General features: G+C 38.9%; 1 long non-coding RNA gene across 1 annotated transcript; it reads right to left on the bottom strand.

The window, feature by feature from the left end:
- Nucleotides 1-1,143: 1,143 nt before the first annotated feature.
- LOC130927182 (uncharacterized) lies at nucleotides 1,144-17,841 on the bottom strand. The gene is made up of 3 exons (XR_009066369.1): nucleotides 17,733-17,841; nucleotides 15,651-15,832; nucleotides 1,144-2,207 (listed from the first exon to the last, which is right to left on the bottom strand). It is a non-coding gene; the product is annotated as an uncharacterized LOC130927182 (long non-coding RNA).
- Between the last annotated feature and the right edge of the window lie 242 nt (nucleotides 17,842-18,083).

Here is an 18,083-nt window from a genome sequence, read left to right on the forward strand (position 1 = left end):
CATGCGTTCGCTAGCATTAGCACATCGTTCAAACAACCACACACCTGGCTCTAAGTGTCCAATCGCGGGTGGAAAATACACAACAACAACAGAAAACATGATACACACAGGCGTTGCCGCTGTAGAGATATTTTACAAGCAAGATTTTTTAGCCAATAGAACAAACTTTCAAATGCTGCATATGCAAATGCATATGACAAAAAATATTCTGACACTTAGACAGTTGGAAGCAACAAACATGCCTCAGACAAATATAACTGGGAACAATGTTTCTGTTCCTGAGAAACGAAGGTCAGAGGAAGATTAAGATTACATACAGTATGTGCTTGGCTTGCAATGACAATAAAGGAATTGAATTGAATTGACTTTGATTTTGGAATTACCTTGTGTAATTATGAGGTGTTGTTATCTTGAGAGTCTATTTGACCAACCCCCCGCCCCTAAATAATCGCAGTTAGTTGACCAAAAGCAATGAGAAAGCTCACATTGGGAACAAAAGATATTTAAAAAAATAAAATAAAAAGAATTTTAGACCAATCTTCTTTGGTCAACTGCTCCAGGTCTCTGAGATTTGAAGGATGCCTTCTCCAAACTGGCAGTTCCAGATCTCTCCACAGGGGTTCTATGGGATTCAGGTCTGGACTCATTGCTGGCCACTTTAGAAGTCTCCAGTGCTCTCTCTCAAACCATTTTCTAGTGCTTTTTGAAGTGTGTAATTGTCCTGCTGAAAGACCCATGACCTCTGAGGGAGACCCGGCTTTCTCACACTGGGCCCTACATTATGCTGCAAAATTTGTTGGTAGTCTTCAGACTTCATAATGCCATGCACACTGTCAAGCAGTCCAGTGCCAGAGGCAGCAAAGCAACCCCAAAACAACAGGGATCCTCTGCCATGTTTGACTGGGGACCGTGTTCTTTTCTTTGAAGGCCTTGTTTTTCACCCCCTGTAAACTCTATGTTGATGCCTTTTCCCAAAAAGCTCTACTTTTGTCTCATCTGACCAGAGAACATTATTCCAAAACGTTTTTGGCTTTCTCAGGTAAGTTTTGCAAACTCCAGCCTGTCTCTGGGTCAGAAGTGGGGTCTTCCTGGGTATCCTACCATAGAGTCCCTTTTCATTCAGACGCCGAAGGATAGTGCGGGTTGACATTGTTGTACACTTGGACTGCAGGACAGCTTGAACTTGTTTGTATGTTAGTCGAGGTTTTTTTATCCTCCATCCGCACAATTTTTTTTTTTTTAATCTCTCGTCAATTTTTCTTTTCTGTCCACATCTAGCGAGGCTAGCCACAGTGCCATGGGCTTTATACTTATTGCTTTATACTTAATGATGACACTGCACATAGTAGACACAAGAACATTCAGGTCTTTGGAGATGGACTTGTAGCCTTGAAATTGCCCATGCTTCCTCAGAATTTTGCTACTCAAGTCCTCAGACAGTTCTTTGGTATTATTTCTTTTCTCCATGCTCAATGTGGTACACACAAGGACACAGGACAGAGGTGGAGTCAACTTTAATCCATTTTAACTGGCTGCAAGTGTGATTTAGTTATTGCCACCACCTGTTATGTGCCACAGGTAAGTAACAGGTGCTGTTAATTACACAAATTAGAGAAGCATCACAAGATTTTTCAAAGGGTGCCAATACTTTTGTCCGGCTCATTTTTGGAGTTTTTTTGCAAAATGATAATGATTCTTTTTTTTTTCTTCTCTCTTTTGTGTTTTTTCATTGCAAGCAAAATAAACGGAGGTATTACTACCAAACTATTTGTAATTGCAATCATTTTCTGGGGGAAATTGAGCATTATCTGACAGAAATGCAGGGGCGCCAATACTTTTGGCCAGCAGTGTATGAATATTGTTACAATAAAGCTTTGTGATGGAAAAAAAAAGAGAAGAGAAGCAAAGTGAATTGCTGAGGTATCTTACAGTGATGACATCTACGAGGCGGTGGAGGGCAGGCATCTGGTGATGATGATCTTAAGCAGATGAAAACACAGCTTAGATGCGTAAGGGAAAAACACACAGAGACAGTATTAAACAGCTGAGCCGTGGCTTGAGACATTAGCTACCACTGCGGTTGCTACAACAATAAGACACGCTGGTGGTGGTGGGTTCCAGGTACATAAGCGGCTGAGTGATGGCTTGATTGCTGGCAGATGTTGATTGAAGATCAACTGGAGGTGTGGTCGTGGCAACTGGCAAGGCTGACAAATGCAGGCATCGCACAAAAAAACACAGAAAAACAAAACAGAAAGAGGACATAGATACATGATACATTAATCCTCCAGTTACAGTGCAGGTTACATTGACAGATGTGGGAGTAAGTAAGTCTCAAGTATTAGCACTTCGGTTTGAAGTAACTCCCAAAGGTTTTTGTTCCTTTCGGAAAAAAATTGTAAAAATGTTAAATACGGTAATAAAATTTGTCAAGTCACACATCCGTTCATCAAATTTCAACAATGCTTGTTCTGGCCAGGATCGTGGGGTGCTAAAGCATATCCCATCCGATTTTTGGACAGAAGGCAGACTACACCCTGAACTTTGTCACTAGTGAGTACTCGGCGCACATACAAAGACGACAACCAGTTGCATCTACATTTACACTGTCACTGATTGCAGACATCCCAAGTTTCAAAAACTCATTTCAGGGAGATGTTTATTGACCCTAATTAACTAAAAGTACATTTTTATTTAATTTCGTCTAAGGTTAGCTTAATTTCACAACAGTCTTTAACCTAGAGAAATTAAATCCTGGTGATGGCGTGGTAAAGTTAACCTAACTTAACATGTCTTTTAAAATCATAAAGTCTGCAGTGGGCAATGCTGAAGTTGCACAGAGTGCACCTTGCCACAATGTCATCATTCTTCACCTCAACTAGACAGGTATATACTTTCGTAAATTCTGCTGTAAAGTGAGTTTTGTATTTGTGTTTCTTTCTAGAGGATTCACCCTCTGGTATCTGGTGGGCTACCCTGACTGAGGTGTAGGGGTGTGACAAAATATCGAAATGGTGCTGTATCATGATGCTTTGTATCCCAAAAGGTTATTGATATGCTCCTGCCAAGAAACGAGATATAATTTTTTTTTTTTTTTTTTTTTTTTAAAGGGAACCAACAAGTTGCTGCCAAAATCTTCCACCGTAATAGTGTCTCAGTTAACTCTAAGGCTACCATTGACTGTGCTCGACGCTCAATCCATTTAGACTGGGAACTTTCGTTCATTCAAAACCAGATCATTCACAGTCATTCGGTCTGATTTTCGGGGCATTTACAGGTCATTTCCTGTTGAGTTTGAGTCACTGCCTATTCATTTGGGTGATTCCCAGGTCACTTCCTGTTCTGTAACTCAAAATAAACATGAACTGACATGAACATGAACCGACATTAAAAAAGAAATATGTGAAATGAAATCACACACCAGAATTTCATGAGAGTACTTTGGTTCGAGTCTTGGGGTAGTCTAGTATGCCTCAGATAGATCGGTCCTTGGATATCCCAGATTTTTTTTTTTCTTTCGCAAATCACTTTAATATTACAATACTTTAGTTTGAGTCTCGGGGTCCATTGTCCCCCAGAAGTGGGCACATTTTTTTTTTTTTTTAATAAAGAGACTTGCACTTCAAAATGTTTCTTTAGTAGTTATTGAAAACAAAGGTTTGCATCGAACGTTGTATCACCTGAACCAATACACATGAAAGTTAGTATAAGGGGCAGTTTACATGGCGACTCTGGGACACGAAGACGCAATGACTGTGTTGCGGAGTTGCCTCGCGTGCATATGGTGTCGGCAAAGATGAAAAATTCTGAATCCTGCCTCCAAAGTGGAAGAATTCGATTGCGGGGAATTCAGGGGGGCTATCTCCGCATGCATATCAAAGGCTCCCGCGATAACGTCAGCACTCGTACACGTCACATTGGGCGTGCGCAGCGGTGCTACTAAACATTAAAAACAGCAAATATGGCGGAATGTCGGCTTTAAATTACTGTTTTAATAATATTTTTAAATTAAATATGTTGAATGTTTCCATTTTTGTCCCTTTTTGAACAAAAGAAAAATGCCATCGCTTCGAGTGGGTGGGCATATTTTCGTAAAATAAAATTGGGACTTCTTTGTAACACTAATAACATTCAACATGCATATTCATTTATACATCCAATTGTTATGTATCCCTTTTCCATTGTCTTTTCTTTCTGTCTTTTACATAATCAAGAAAAGCAAGCTACTTGACTAAGGAGCTTAAAGATTACACTCACGTCAAATAAGGAAATGCCTTCAAATCACAGTAAAAAGTAACGGTTTCTAGCTCACAGCAGTAAGTTACATGCAGAATAAGTGACACTGTTTCTCCCCCCCGCTGTACCAAAGCTTTGTAACTTTAAACTCTATCTTTGGTGAAAGCTTGTTAATTCCTGAAAGTTGGTTCCACATTGCCACACCGTCAGTCCAACACAAAAACCTGACTGCTTTGTTCTGGCATTTCGAATTCTTTGTGTGGGTTGTGGTCAGCCGCCTCGGTCTGGTCTTCTCTATTTGAGAACATTGGGTTCATTAATCTTTTGTATTGTAGTTTCTAAAGGGAAGAAAATAGGAGAGACGCCTTAATGACCCTACTGTCATTTGCCATGTGGTGAATATAAATGTCAAACAGCCCTTTTGACGCACATCTCCACACTGTAAACCAATGAATCACCCTGACTTTTTCTTGCCCTTATAAGTGTTGTTTGGGTGCAGAGAATTTCGGCCTTGGCAACTCACATTTCAACAAAAGCTGACATTGAACTTGGCCTTTCTTTTTTATTGAAGTGCAACCACAAGTGCAACAGTATGGCTTTTTATGATATTCAGATCTTAGCCCCCTGCCTTCTTCTTGACACCATCTCTGGTGTAATGGGTCGAAGAGGGTGTTCCAATGTATCGTGTACACCATTTGATGTGATTGATCTCGCTAAAAAAAATCTCAGGGTTGACACAGTAATAAAGCAGATGGGTAACACGTTACAATAAGGGTCCCTTAATTAACATTCGTGAATGCATTTTTAGACAATAACACATGTTTAAGTAACATGACAATAATTCATTTAATCCCTTATCTAACATTTATTGATATATTAATTAACATGAGTTAATGCATTAGTTAATGCATTTTAAGACAATAACTAAGGTTTAAGTAACATTACAATAAAAACATTTATTAATATATTAATTAACACGAGTTAATGCATTAGTTTAATGCATCAGTTAATGCATAACCAGACAGTAACTAACAGTTTGGTCAAATAAAAAACAAAACAAATATAGGCCTATATAGGGTTAGGGTTTGTTAACTTAAGCATTTATAATTTCTTAGTTAAGGGACACATGTGCTACACTTTACAATAAGGGTTCAAAAGCATTCAGTAATGGTTAATAAAGGTTAAGAGGGGGGAACTTAAGCATTTCTAATTTCTTAATTAAGGGATACGTCTGCTACACTTTACAATAAGGGTCCAAAAAACATTCAGTAATGGTTAATTAAGGTTAAGTAATACTTATGAGGTGCGTTCACGGGAAATAATACCATACTTGAGGTTAGGTTAGCAGCACCCAAGGATTTACAGAGCAATGTTTCTCATTTTAAAATAACATAATCACTTACTAGTACCAGTATGCATTAAAAACTATTTATTAATGCACTAATTTACTATATGTGAATTAATGTTAAGTAATGTATTATATATATATTATATATTATAACCTAAGTATGGTATTATTTCACATGAAAGTACCTGATAAGTATTACTTAACCTTTATTAACCATTACTGAATGCTTTTTGGACCCTTATTGTAAAGTGTAGCACATGTGTCCCTTAACTAAGAAATTATAAATGCTTAAATTCCCCTCCCTTAACCTTTATTAACCATTACTGAATGTTTTTTACACCCTTATTGTAAAGTGTAGCGCATGCGTCCCTTAACTAAGAAATTATAAATGCTAAGTTAACAAACCCTAACCCTAAACCCTAACCCCATATAGGCAAATATATATTTTTAATTTTACCAAACCATTAGTTACTGTCTGGTTATGCATTAACTAATGGATTAGCTAATGCATAAACTCATGTTAATTACAATATTAATAAATGTTAGATAAGCAATTATATTAATTATTGTAATGTTACGTAAACATTATTGTCTTATTGTCTAAAAATGCATTAACTAATGTTAACTAAGGGACCCTTATTGTAAAGTGTTACCAGCAGATGTTACAAAAACATACACATATTGTTAATTGGGCTGATTAAATGCCTTACTGAGACATACAGAAAAAAAAAAAATAAAATACACCATTTCTACAAACACGGCCTACAGCAATGCAATGAAAGAAAACTATTCTCTATTTATATTACTTACAATCTAAATTTAGTAAGGAACTTTATAGCTTTAGCATTAAGTTATATGTAGTACAGATAAATGCCAGACAGCAAACTTTCTTAAAGAGCGAAGTGAGAAGAGTCAACATTACGTCAAGGAAAGAAAACACAGTTCCGTTGCTGTGCTTCAACAGGATGCAGATACGCACACTCCTAAAACAATATCAAGAAGCAGTCGGCAGAATTTTGTGTCATGAAGAAAACCACTACTTTGTCTCCAAAATGTTGGGGAGCGAGTCGTTTTTAACGCATGGGGTTGTTTCCACACCTTGTCGGTCAATTTCAGAGTGAATTTGAGGTAACATTACACCACAGACAAGGTAAGTCTGAGTTGACTTGAACTTAGGTTTCATGTGTGGTCTTCATTGTCTCAGTCACATTAGTTCAATGTCTTGCTTAATGTGGGAGCAAAAGTGGCAAACGTTCTGTAATTGTATATGAATATTTATTTGTTTATTTTTTTAATTCACATCTGAGTTTCTCTGTTACATCCACAACTCAAGTTTATTTCAGGTAATCAGTTTGGGAGGTAACCCAATCCACCTTGAGCTCAGGGCAAGAACCTTGAGTAAGTTACATTCTAAATTATAGGGTGAATATTGACAGCTATGACACTGTAAAAAATGTCCGTAGAATTAACAGGGGAATACTGTGAATTCATGACATTAAAACAATGTAAATGGGAAAAAAATGTTCTTTGTCAAACTTACAGTGATATTCTGCAAAATACAGAACCAAGCACAACTGTCAATTCAAGGTTATTTACTGTATATCTAAAAATAAATGTACTTGTACATATGTATATATATATATATATATATATATATATATATATATATATATATATATATATATATATATATATATATATATACAGTATACAGTATATATAGACTGTGGTTTGCTCTCGCGTCGTTATGACACTCCTTTCATGATCGGGTCACTCAATATTTGTCCATCTTTGCAAGGTTGTCAAGCCAAACCTGTCACAAAACATTGAATTTGTAAATGAGAGCTTCTCAATTCTGAACAGTCATGCTGTTCCCACTGGCCGATTGCTATCAACGTCTGCCACCCAGCTCGGCATTTTTTCACTCACATCCGTCCATCTCAATAATAGAATCTCGAGAAGAATTTACCTTTAATTGTTGCCATGTGAGTTCATAACAGTAGAACAGGGTCCCAAGGACCTGAAGTTTTGATATCATGGTTGTGACTATATATGCTACATAAGTAGCATTACCATGTCGATATGGCTTCTCTTACCAAGCCCGAAGGATAAGAAGAGGGCTATAGGTCATATTGGAGCGTGGTGAGAACATGCGCAATATTAATCGATTTTTTTTTGATCGGTTTTACACGACCAACCAAATTAGGCCAGTGGTGTCATATACGGTCCCTGACAAAAGTCTTGTCGCTTATCAATTTTGGAGAAACAATTGCTAATAACCTGACTTTTAATTATTCAATTGGTTTCAGAAATGGCTCATATGAAAGCTAAGACCCTCCCAAATGATGTTGAATGAACAAAAATATATTTGTTTTACTAAAAAAAGATTCATCATTTAATGAAGACATAAAGGTCAAATTTTGGCAAGACAAAAGTTTTGTCGCCTACAGAAAGTAGTGTGAAGATTGAACAAAAAAAGTACTTCCATCCATCCATCCATCCATCCATCCATCCATCCATCCATCCATCCATCCATCCATCCATCCATCCATCCATCCATCCATCCATCCATCCATCCATCCATCCATCCATCCATCCATCCATCCATCCATCCATCCATCCATCCATCCATCCATCCATCCATCCATCCATCCATCCATCCATCCATCTTCAGCTTAGTCCGGGGTCGGGTCGCGGGGGCAGCAGCTTTAGCAGGGAAGCCCAGACTTCCTTCTCCCCAGCCACTTCAGCCAGCTCCTCCGGCGGGATTCCAAGGCGTTCCCAGGCCAGCCGAACGACATAGTCTCTCCAGCGAGTCCTGGGTCGACCCCGGGGCCTCCCGCCGGTGTACTTCAAATACAAAAATATATTACATAACATAAGCGAATTAAGTAGTGGTGCTGTGAGATCTGTTTTCTGAGTGAATCTCAGATCCATGCGGGCTCCAGTAGGTCTCCTGCAATATTTGCGGCGACTGTGGTGTAATTCAATGGAAGATTCATCTGAAAAATCCACCTTTTGCCACAAAACAGTGAAGTTTGGTGGTGGCAAAGTCATGGTCTGGGGTTACATCCAGTATGGGGGTGTGCAAGAGATCTGCAGGGTGGAAGGCAACATAAATAGTCTGAAATATCAACAAATCTTAGCTGCCTCTTACATTTCTAACCATAAAAAGGGACAAATTCTGCAGCAGGATACTTCAATCTCTACCTCAAAGTTTGTCGAGGCAAAAAACATCAAGATCCCCCTGGACTGGCCAGCCCAGTCACCAGACATGAATAGGATGAAAGAGGAAGCATGGAAGACGAAACCCAAGAATGTTGATTAACTCTGGGAGGCATGCAAGACTGCTGTCTTTGATGTTCCTGACGACTTCATCAATAAATTGTATGAATCCTTGCCGAACCGCATGGATGCAGTCCTTCAAGCCCATGGAAAATTAAATAAAATATTAAAATATAAATATTAAATTTCAATTTCACAACACCACTACTTAAAGGGTATGTAGCGGCAAAGGGGGTGTGAGACATCAATAGAACCGTTATGTGCCAAGATAACAAATATTGATAAAGTTAACAAAAAAATCAATCACATTAATGAGAAATTATCGAAAATAGATCGAAAATTACAAACATTTCCGAAAGTGTTCCGGAAACAGCCGAATGGGGCGGGGACGTCACGACAAGTGAATGAAAGTCGAGGCGGAGCCAGGTGCCATTGTTTTTTATCGACGAGAGAGTAGCATTTGGGTTTGTTTGACCAAAACATCACTAGAATGGTTCAAAACTGCTGTGCTATGTGGTGTACAAATAGCTATTTATCGGAATATAGTATCCATGAGTTCCTGAACGCGAAAAAAAAAGCTGGACTACGCAGACAATGGGTAAAGTTCGTCCGTGCAAAGAGGGCTAATTTTCTAGACACAGCTTTCTATGGTGCGCATTTTCCACCTGAAAGTTTCTCGAACTATGGACAAGTGAAATCGGGCTTTGCTAAAAGATTGCTGCTCAAAGGAGATGCGGTGCCGACCATACACGCGCAGCCACCTAAATGTCCCGAGATATCAAGAAAGAGGACGATGACTGGCAAAGGAGGCTAAGGCTAAGCAAAGGAGGGGAGCAGCCAAGCTCGAAATGGCCAGAGTGAGTACTCTTTTATATAAAAAAATGTCACGCATTGGATACAGGACTGGACACATGTATAAATTATCGTTCGTAAAATATATAGAACAAATCCTCTGATCCCATTCATATTTGTGTCTGTTGGCAGAGCGAAAAGCTATGATAGCGCAATAAATGATAATTATTCTATGCATTCCTTTATTTTGCAGTCACGGTGTATCAGCTTCACAAAAAGAAATGCAAAACAAATCATTGGTGTTTCCCACACGATCTGCTGCCGATGTTTCATCAGTGTCATTGCTCCCCTCAATGACCGTTTCATTACGCTGCATTGGCGTTCGTTTGGGCTCAAATTGGTAACCTAAAAGACTGATTAAAGCTTCGTAACTCTCCTCGTCACCATTAGATGAACATTCGTTACGTCCTTCTACGTCGGATTCGTCGCTGAAACTAGAAACGAAATTGTCTGCCATCATCGCCGCCATTCAGTATTAAAGCACTGAGCCTTTTTCTTGTTGAAGAAACACCCATCACTGTCAATTCTGAATTCTCTTTTATTAACAACGAGGGGTGTTTCTTCATGAGGGAACCTGGAATATGTGCAGGACGAACACAATGCATCAGCATTAACAGCTCAAAACACCCCTAATTCTCCCCTCACTAGAAGGAATTATATTGATGCAGACAGGCGCTGCCCCCCTAGTGGCCGGTGGCACTCTCTTCACTTGTAGTGACGTCACGCACACAATCTGCCAGATCTCGGGCGCCGGTTGTTTTAGCTTGACAATCGAGCCAAATTTCTCTCATTTTCTTGTGTGTAATTACACGAAGTGGCATGATATGAATACAAAAGGCGTGCGTTTATGGATAAATGATGGAATATTAACATTTTCCCAGGGCATGACATACCCTTTAATTCGCTTATGTTATGTAACATACTTTTGTATTTGAAGTACATTTTTTGTTCAATTTTCACACTACTTTCTGTAGGTGACAAAACTTTTTGAACTTTATGTCTTCATTCAATGATAAATCTTTTTTTAGTGAAACAAATATTTTTGTGCATTCACATCATTTGGGAGGGTCTTAGCTTTCATATGAGCCATTTCTGAAACTAATTGAATAATTAAAAGTCAGGTTATTAGCAATTGCTTCTACAAAATGGATAAGCAACAAGACTTTTGTCAGGGACCGTATGCTTAAAGCACTTGTGATACCTGTATAAAACAAGGTTATGAACCTCCAAATGCTAAGGGAGCTCATTTCGGAGACGTCTACAGCACCCTATTAGTGAATACCCATAAGACCCTGTTGCACATGGCTGTTAGTCTTGTATGCTTGTGTGTGTGTGTGTGCTAGTGTGTGTGTGTATATGATATTTTCATTGAGTAATGACTTTCTGTCTCGGGAACTAATAGAATTTTTTTCTTGGTTTCCTTAAGCAGTTATTAGCAAAGTAAAATGGTTGTTTAAAGTCTAAAGTCTAAAGTTTCTGTGCTGTCAATGTTGCATGAACTGTTCCCATTTTGGGAGCATAACACAGATAAAGTACATGATTTACCAGTTGGTTGTATAAAGAAAAATGAAATGGTGTAACCACATCTCTCTTTTAAACAAAAATAGTTTGCTGTGTTGGACCGAAAGTTTGAGGTTGTTCAGTCATTTGAATTGCTAGGGCTCGGGATTCCTATCGTTTGGAACATTACTGCTGTGTTGGATTGAAAAGAGACCTTGAGGGAGGCCCAGAAGTTATATACCCATTTAATTGGTGTATATTTGGGATTAAGGCCCAGAAAGAGGCTATTGAGATGGTATCTGAGCTACTTTGCTTGAATTGTGACCCATCATTTAGCTTCATACAGACCATCGTTATATACGGACATGTACTTAGTACCGTGGTCGTAAGGTGTGGATGTTGAGAAACCTTATCAATGAGTTCTTATCCTTGATTTCTGTTAACATCATAGATAAGGATGGGAATCGAAATCCGATTCCAATTCCGAACCGGTTCCTAGTGTTTCGAGGCCATCGACATCACAATGAAAAAGCCTTACGATCCCTTTAACGATTCCTAAAGACACGTATTGTATCGTCTCGTGACGTGACGTGTCTTGTTGTCCAGACGCATCAAACTAGTATGGCGCCAAGAACCACTCGCTCCAAAGTTTGGCTACACTTCACCAGGAAAGTGGGTGAAAATGAAAGGTTACGATGGTTTAGCACGAGCATTGCAGCCGTAAACATAACAATGACAGCACATAGGTTCAAACGCTCGAAAGTGTGTCTTCACTTCACGAGGAAAAATTACAACAAAGCGACTTGCAGTCATTGCAAGGTGGAGATAACTGCATCGGGAGGGAATACAACTGTACTGTCCTCACCGAGACGCAAAGGCTCAGTCCTGGCTATACAGTGAGCTAAACTCCCAAATGGCGATGCAGAAGACGTTGGTATAATTTGCTGACTTTATTTAACCATCACTTGAAGAGTGAAACTAAAAATAGAAATGAAACAAATACATTTTGTCCCCAAAAACAATCAGGTTCACACCAACGTAAATCAGCAATGATTAGCTGCTAATACAGTAGTAACACAAACGCTTAGCATGCGTTCGCTAGCATTAGCACATCGTCAAACCACTACACAACTGGATTTACCGTATTGGCCTGAATATAAGACAGTGTTTTTTGCATTGAAATAAGATTGAAAAAGAGGGGGTCGTTTTATATTCGAGATCTAGACATTATACCCATTCACGACGCTAGATGACGCTAGATATCATTGAAGCGATGTTCTGTCATGACGGATCTCAGCTACTAGTTTAACCAGTTTACATTATTTTATTGCAAGGTTTTTCCTTATTCAGATTTGTTTCAAGACTACAGTTACAGTTAGACTTCACTTTGATGGTTAATGCAGTTATTGCAATTTTGTTGTTTTATCACAATAGATTGGTTTATTTACATTTCAAAAACCACAAGCCGTTCATTTAAGAATGTGATTGCACTTTAGTTTACATATTTAAATTCTCAGATATTAAGATTTGAATGAGGCAAAATAACATGTTTTTTCTCTCAAATATATTGTTATAATCATTTGTTTCGGATGTACTGTAATTATTTTCTGTATAAAAAAAATTATTTAGTGTTCAAAAAGCCTTTTTTCAAACTTGAGTCTTGAAAAAGAGGGGGTCGTCTTATAATCAGGGCCGTCTTATATTCGGGCCAATACGGTAAGTGTCCGATCGCGAGTGGAAACACACAACAACAACAACAACAACACAAAAGATGATCCACAGGCGTTGCCTTTATAGATATTTTATAAACATGAACAAAGAATGTAGGCTCGTAGCAGTGTTTCCCTTTCTCGCTAACTCGCTCACTCGTTTGGATGCTTTGTCGCTGCACTTCTTTGCGTGTAAGCGCGCTCTTCTTTACGTGAGAACGTTCTTCTTCGTGTAAGGAAGCGCAAGGGTGCCCCCACTTGAGCATGAAAGCACACTAAACACTAAAAGGCATGCATTTCAATATAATGGTAGTAAATAATAAACTTTAACACATATTGCCAAAGGCAGAACAACGACCTATATGCCAATATGTACCATTAAAAAAAAAAATTCTATTAGAAAAATGTTTCAGTAAAATGTTACACATTCTTGTGTATTTGCCATTTATTTCCACAGTTAACATTGAGACCATGGGCCTCTTTTGACCTCGTTGTGAGTTTGTAAGGTTGTGACTAGAGCTGAAACGAATACTCGAGCAACTCGAGTAACTTGAGTTTAAAAACTGATCCGAGTAATTTTATTCACATCGAGTAATCGTTTATTTTGACAGCTCTAAGCATCACGTTTTGCTCGGACTACTTTTAATGCGGGACAATGTGCTGATGTTACGTGCGTAGAGGAAGAAGCAAAAAAAAAAAAAAAAACTTACTGTAGCGGACAGCCGCTACAAACGACGCCGACGTTGCTAAATACTAGTCCGCACGATGCTACATTGGTAGCAGGTAGCGTCTGAGGCCTCTCATAGAGATCACATGTATGTTGAACTAGATGCGCAATGACAGACTTGGCCATGTCTGCGCAGCGTTAGTATACAGCTGCCATCTTAAAGCAGTAGAGCGCTAAGCGCTAATAAAGAGCGCTAAGCGCTAATAAATAAGATTAACGTTACTGTCACTAGCTCACGTAACGTTAGCCGTGCGGAGGGCTAGGTTTCTATTAATTATGACCACTGTCGATGCGTGGCTAACGTGTGTTACATACAGGCTTTAACATAACATAGCGTTGTGGAGTGAGGAGGGTGTAAAATAAAAACTTAATAATGCTAACTATCAATTTTAGCTCAGTAGTCATTGCTGGATAAAACACCAAGTAGCACTGGTCCCTAATTTGCTCCAATACAGCCTGTATCATACATTTATTTTGAACACTGCAAAAACTCAAAATCCTATCAGGACTTACAGTTTAGACTAATTTAAAACTTAACTAGGACTTAAAAATGGCGTGACACAAATAGAAATTCAATTGAAACACGTGGGAAAAAATCCTAACTTTTAAGTGATGTGTGTTATCAAGCGTAACGGCATTTTTAGGTAATATATGTATATATATATATATGTGTGTGTGTGTGTGTGTGTGTGTGTGTGTGTGTGTGTGTGTGTGTGTGTGTGTGTGTGTGTGTGTGTGTGTGTGTGTGTGTGTGTGTGTGTGTGTGTGTGTATATATATATATATATATATATATATATATATATATATATATATATATATATATATATAAAAACAAAATAAACAATATAATAATAGGGGGTGGCGTGGCTCAGTGGTAGAGTAGTTGTCTCCCAACCCAGAGATAGTGGGTTCAATTCTCTGCCCTGATGAACTCGCCTAAGTGTCCTTGAGCAAGATACTGAACCCCACGTTGCTCCTGGTGCTTTCTCACCAGTAGGTGGATGGTGAGATAGTGTAAAGCGCTTTGAGCGCCTTGAAAGGTGGAAAAGCGCTATATAAGTATAACACCGTTTACAATTTACCAATATACATCGAAAATAAAGACATTGATTGACTGAAAATGGTTCAAGATTAGATGAAATGTCTTGTTTCCCATGTATATTTATAATTGCTCTTCACCTAAAATTATATTTGTTTTATCCGATTACTCGATTAATTGATAGAATTTTCAGTCGATTATTCGATTACTAAAATATTCGATAGCTGCAGCCCTAGTTGTGACTTCTGATTAAACAAACTGGATGCCAATCAAAACGTTTGTTCTTCTTTTTCCCTAAATTAGAATCGATAAGAGAATCGATAAGGAATCGAATCGTTAAGCAATATCGATCATGGAATCTGAATCGTAAAAATCGTATCAATTCCCATCCCTAATCATAGATAATTATGTGTCTTGGCACTCCAACTAAATGGAAAGAAATTAGAGCTTCAAGTGCCGGCACAGTGAAGTAAGTGCACAATAACCATTTTATAAGAACCTGCTGAGAAGTTTTGTTGGAAGGTCATTAACCTCCAGATGCGGCACTGAAACTGCTGTGCACAGCACTTTTACTGCATGACTCCCAGGTGTGAATGTGTATAATTATATCAATGTGAAGGACATGGCCAGTTGCTGAAAAGCAGCATGCAGGATCAGCAAGCTCTTTTGCAATTAGAGTTAACTTTTCTTACAAATACGAATATTTCTCGTAAACTTATTTTACAAGTCTCACTGCATTATCCAGAAGTTTCCCAATAAATTCTGAGGGTGTACCAACAAAAGGTTTTGTTACTACGACATTTGCCAGGAAGTGACTCGCATAAGCATTCTGAAATTGTTGTTTATCAAGATGATCTCAACCAGATTATTCATGAGGCAATAATTTAGCATGTCATTCCCTTTTGATGCATGCTGATTATGGCAGAGAAGATTAGCATCAGTTTGACATTACCTCAGAGTGCCCGCGCATCATTACGCTTGATGAATTGCCCTGTGAACCTCACAACACATGGAACTTTTTAGCAGAGAGATGCCCACAGCTCCAAAATATGCTTGTTAGCAGGCATGGGATAGTAGCAGACACGGCGCTCCGCATACGCATAACACGCACTGTGTGTAGGGCACCAACTCTGCCTGAAGGGGCACAAAAAAAAAAATAAAGTCTGTAAAAAATCCTAAAAATTGGTAATTGTCATAAGAAGAACAATATATAGTATTTAAAATAAAACTTATAACTGATAAATGCAAGTAATACAAATATAAGTAACACAGGCTCATTATTTACACAAAAAAAGAATCTCCTGTGCGGCCCTCTCGTCAGTCTAAATTTGGTGCCACCCCCCCCCCAATTCCCTAATGGTTTGCTCCATTATGCTTCAGTCGCAAATTTGGCAGAAGTTTATTCTTGAAAGGAAATGTCATCGAAAAGACAACAAGAGTTGGGGGCGGAAAAAGGGAAGAGGAAAAAGCAGCGTGATGATGCCCGCGCATCACTTGCAGGTAAGAATGTTTTTTGTTGTTGTTTTTTTTTTTTTAACAATTGTTTATTTATTATCAGCTACGTTTACATGACTACAATAATCTGATAACTGGAAATAACCAGGTAATGACAATAATGAGATTTGACGCATTTACGTTCACTTCAGTGATGTGATAATCAGGAAAAACCTGGTTTACATGTTAAGTCAATAGTTCGATTTCTTTCCAAGTACATGACGTAAAACTCTTGGTCTCAGCATAGGCCTTCCTCCATGTTTACCAAAAACCCATGCTTGCTTGAAGTTGTCCCACTGAACCTCTTCATATGCGAGTGTGGCGAGTGCGTTACACAAGCTCGCTAACTGCAGAGTAGGCCCATAGGCTGAAAGCGAATCAGTTTGGCGTCCCTAAGGCCTCTCTCGCGACATCCGTTTTTCCATCTGTACACATGCTCAGAGATGTAAAATAGTGGTGTTTATCAGATAAAGGATAGCGGATCATGCTCTTTACATGACCAGTTGAATAATCTGGTAACTCCAGAAATCGGGTTATGATCGGTTTATTAGTGTGCACAACCAATAAAAACCACTCCAAAACGCTGTGGTGGAAATGATGTGACTTGCAAATTCATTGCACAATGAAAATTAAATGGAATGTTACGAGACATACCGGTAGTGGTTTTATGCAACGACTATGTTGATACCGACATTTTTCCATTAGTAAGAAGCCGTAGTCTTTTTTGAGAGGTTCAGAGGCCAAGAGCAACATCTACTGGTGAAACTAATGAGAAAAAAAAAAACAATCTTATCGCTAGGGATGGGAATCGAAATCCGATTCCAATTCGGAACCGGTTCCTAGTGTTTCGAGGCCTCGACATCACAATGAAAAAGCCTTAACGATTCCTTTAACGAGTCCTGAAGACGCATATTGCGTCGTGACCGTCTTGTTGTCCAAACACATCAAACTAGCATGGCGCCAAGAACCACCCGCTCCAAAGTTTGGCTACACTTCACCAGGAAAGAGGGTGAAAATGAAAGGTTACGATGGTTTAGCACGAGCATTGCAGCTGTAAACATAACAATGACAGCACGTAGGTTCAAACGCTCGAAAGTGTGTCTTCACTTCACGAGGAAAAATTACAACAAAACGACTTACAATCATTGCAAGGTGGAGATAACTGCATCGGGAGGGAAGGTGGAGATAACTGCATCGGGAGGGAATAGACTGCACTGTCCTCACAGAGACAGCTATACAGCTAGCTAAACTCCGAAATGACGATACAGAAGACGTTGGTATAATTTGCTGACTTTATTCAACCATCACTTGAAGAGTGAAACTAAAAATAGAAATGAAACAAATCAATTTCGTCCCCAATAACAAACAGGTTTGCATCAACGTAAATCAGCGATGATTAGCGGCTAATTCAGTAATAACAAAGCAGTTAGCATGCGTTCGCTAGCATTAGCACATCGTTCAAACCACTACACAACTGGATTTAAGTGTCTGATCGCGAGTGGAAACACACAACAACAACAACACAAAAGATGATACATACAGGCGTTGCCTCTGTAGATATTTTACAAGCATTAACAAAGAACGTAGGGTCGCAGCAGTGCTTCCCTCTCTCACTAACTCGCTTGGATGCGGCATTTCTTCTTCTTCACGTGAGCGCGTTTTTCTTCGCGTGAGGAAGCGCAAGGGCGCCCCCACTTGAGCGTGAAAGCACCATAAAAACTAAAAGGTATGCATTTCAATATACTGGTAAATAATACTTTAACAGGGATCCCCAAACTACGGCCCGCGGGCCGAATACGGCCCGCCCCAACATTTGGTCCGGCCCCCTGAACAATACCAGAGAGCATTTTGATTTTTTTTTTTTTTTTTCTCAATAGTGTTAATTATTTTC

The sequence above is a fragment of the Corythoichthys intestinalis genome, chromosome 12, assembly GCF_030265065.1.
Source record: "Corythoichthys intestinalis isolate RoL2023-P3 chromosome 12, ASM3026506v1, whole genome shotgun sequence".
NCBI lineage: Eukaryota > Metazoa > Chordata > Actinopteri > Syngnathiformes > Syngnathidae > Corythoichthys > Corythoichthys intestinalis.